Source organism: Pinus tabuliformis, chromosome 3_1 (genome assembly GCF_031772625.1).
Source record: "Pinus tabuliformis cultivar Carrire ecotype Pingquan chromosome 3_1, CPIR1, whole genome shotgun sequence".
Taxonomy (NCBI): domain Eukaryota; kingdom Viridiplantae; phylum Streptophyta; class Pinopsida; order Pinales; family Pinaceae; genus Pinus; species Pinus tabuliformis.
Genome location: NC_142301.1, coordinates 5173041 through 5176839, shown reverse-complemented (window position 1 = coordinate 5176839; position 3799 = coordinate 5173041).

Sequence of the window (3799 nt, the reverse complement as noted above, 5' to 3'; positions counted from 1 at the left end):
GTTTTGTATTTTGTAGGGAAAAAGAGCTTTCTCAAGGCAAGCACGCAAACCAAGGCCCCCCCACCCTCTCTCTCTCTCTCTCTCTCTCTCAAATTTTTTGTATAGATCAATTGGTTCAAAGCTATTTTAAGAGAGTAGAGGTCTTGGGTTCAAGTCTCCATTTTGTGGGGGCGGATTTTTTTCATTCCCGCACATTCGCGCACTTTGCCGGCAACGTCAACAATTTGTTTTTTAAAAAGCCATAACTTCTTCATCTGGAAGCCTTTTTCAGAGCCGTTTTTTTTTAAACCGCCTATTTTTTCGAGATCTATCCATTGGAACACTTACTTTCAGCATCTTCAGCTTCAGTTTTTTTAAAAAATGGAAAGTCCATGCCAAGTCATTCTTGACAGCACTAACTACTTCCAATGGGTAGCCTACATGGAAGATTTACTTAGAAGTAAAGGTCTCTTCAGAATAGCCACAGACCAAGAGAAGAAACCAAAAGATGAAGACAAGACTGCAAAATGGGAAAATAGACAAGATCAAGCACGTGGTTTGATAGGGATGTCTATTTCTCCTGATCTTAGATTCCACATTGCAGAACTTGATACTCCTCATGAAGCATTAGAAAAACTCGCTAAAGTTTTTGGGATTAAAAATGAAATTAGAGCCCATCAACTTGAAAATGAGCTGCTTACTTTGGATCCTAATAATTTTTCTTGTATTGAAGATTTCTTGTCCAAATTCAAGACCCTTAGATATCTCTTGGAAGGTGTTAAAGTTAAGAAAGAAGATGGTAACCTTATTTATTCCATCCTTACTAAGTTGGGACCAGCCTACTCTGTATTTGTTTCCACTTTCCATTCTACAAGGGAAGCTTTCATTTGTCAAGGAAAAGACTACAAGGCCCCTTCCTTTGACTCCTTTTGTGATTCCTTAATAAGAGAACAAGAAAAACTCTTACACCTTGGTCTTCTTAATCTTGGAAACTCTTCCACGAAAGCGTTAGCCGCCCAACATCAACCAAATTCAAAGAATCCTAAGAAGTCATATCCTCAAAAGAATGGTCCTAAACCATCTCAGCCTCAAAATGAAAGATCATTTCAGCAAAATGATAAGACCAATAAAAACAAATGGAAGAAGACTGATAGACATTGTAACTTTTGTAATCGAGATGGCCACTTAGAATCTAAATGCTTTAAGAAGATGGAAGCCTTGGAAGCCGCAATGAAGAAACATAACATCCATGTGGAGCCTACTTCAACTTCAACTTCCGGAATGGCACTTTCTGCATGTCATTGTCAATCATCTCAGTCTGGTTATGCATTAAATGTATCTTCTTCTTCTTCTCATTCTCATGAGTGGCTCATTGATTCTGGAGCCTCTTGTCACATGGCCAAAAACCAAGCCATGTTTTCTTCTTTAAATGATTGTAACACCAAAAATATATATGTTGGTGATGATAGATCTCTTAATGTTGTAGGGACTGGAACTGTTCATCTAGACAATGGTCAGTTTAATGATGTATTATGTGTTCCAACCTTATCCTGCAACCTTCTATCTGTCTATCAGATAACTCATTCAGGTGAAGGTAAAATTGTTGAATTTTCACCTCATGATGTTGTAATCAAGGATCTAAAAGATCCTAAACAGATTCTAGCTACTGGTCTTGCTATGATTCCAAAAGGTTGTATAAGTTTCACAACTTTGGGTCATCAAATCTTCCCTCAGTATTTGTTGCTCATAATGATGAAGTGAGCAAACTTTGGCATGAGCGATTTGGTCACTTAAACTATCGCTCCCTTCAGCATCTATGTAAAGAAAATATGGTGACAGGTCTTCCTATGGTATCTTGCAGAGATGGTGTTTGTTCCGGATGTGTACTCGGAAAACATCATCGGGACAGTTTTGATAAACGTGCCTCTTGGCACGCCTCAGCCCCTTTACAGCTTGTGCACAGTGATTTATGTGGTCCTCTTCCTGTTGCTTCATTCTCTGGCTGCAAGTACTTCTTAACTTTCATTGATGATTTCTCCAGACGCACTTGGGTATACTTCTTAAAACTCAAGAGCGAAGTATTTAACACCTTTTTGGCCTTCAAAGCCTTTGTTGAAAAACAATCTGGACATCAAATTCTTAAGCTAAGAACTGATAATGGTGGAGAATATGTTAAAAACACATTCATCAACTTTTGCACCGAAAATGGAATTCAAATGCAACATACTGTTCCATACACTCCACAACAAAATGGTGTAGCTGAAAGGAAAAATCGCACCTTAAAGGAAATGGCTAATTGTATGCTGCAATCTAAAGGACTCAGTCTTAGTTTTTGGGCCGAAGCAATTAATTGTGCAAATTATATAATCAATCGCACTCCTACTAAGGTTCTAGAGAATATCACTCCAGAAGAAGCTTGGAGTTCCATTAAACTAGATGTAAGTCACTTTCGTGTGTTTGGAAGTGAAGCATGGGCCCATATTCCAGATGAAAAGCATAAAGCTTTAGAACCTAAGAGTGAGAAATGAACTTTTGTTGGATATTTTGAAGATGTAAAAGGTTATAGACTTATTCCATTTAAGTCCAAAAATGTTATCATTAGAAGAGATGTAAAGTTTGATGAAAATAAATCGGCCTGCGAGCCTAGTCCAGCGAATGTGCCACCTCTTCTTATCTCTTCTACTTTTGAAAACATTTCTTCTTCAGATGATGAAAGTGAGGATGATAATCCTCCCCCTCCTTCTCAGGATCCTCAACTTCCACGATGGGTCCGTGCTACTCGGGATGCAGCAGGTGATCTTGCCGGTGATCCTACAGATCAGCGACGTACACGTTCTCAGTTTGAAAGAGCCTCTTCTTTACTGGCTCAAGCTCCAGTAAATCATGATCCTGACACTTTTGCAGAAGCTTCAGGCCATCCACATTGGGAAGCAGCTATGAATGAAGAATATCATTCATTGATGACAAATGATACATGGGATCTTGTTCCTCTACCAAAGGGACGCAAACTTGTTAGATGCAAATGGGTTTACAGAACCAAGTATGGACCAGATGGGAAAGTTGATAAACATAAAGCTCGTCTCGTTGCTAAGGGCTTTTCACAGGTTGAAGGCATTGACTACACTGAAACCTTCTCCCCTGTTGCCAAAATGAACTCTATCCGCCTTGTTCTTTCCCTTGCTGCCTCTTTAAAATGGGAAGTCCATCAGATGGATGTTAAATCTGCCTTCTTGCATGGGGACTTGCAGGAAGAAATCTATATGGAACAACCCATTGGCTTCATACAAATAGACTCCAGCCTTGTTTGTCGACTTAAGAAATCCCTTTATGGCCTCAAGCAAGCTCCTCGGGCTTGGTATGCCAAAATGGATAGCTTTCTTTTAGAATCTGGCTTTTCTAGGTGTCATTCTGACAATACTGTCTACACCAAGAAAGTGGGCAACTCTCTTATCATCCTTGTTCTTTATGTTGATGATCTTATTCTTACTGGTAGTGATCCCAACCTTATAAACCATGTGAAGTCCAGCCTTAAAAAGAAATTTGAAATGACAGACTTAGGACACTTACACTATTTTCTCGGTCTTCAAGTCTTGCAATCCCAGGAGGGTATTTTCCTTTCCCAGTCCAAGTATGCTTGTGATATTCTTCGTCATTTTCACATGGAAGACTGTAAGCCAGCCCCTTCTCCCTTTCAGTCTGGAGTCAAACTTTCAGTCTCTTGTACTTCTCCTGAAGTTGATGCTACCTTATACTGTCAACTTGTCGGAAAACTCTTGTATTTAACCCATACTCGTCTTGATCTTTCCTTTGCTGTTGGCCT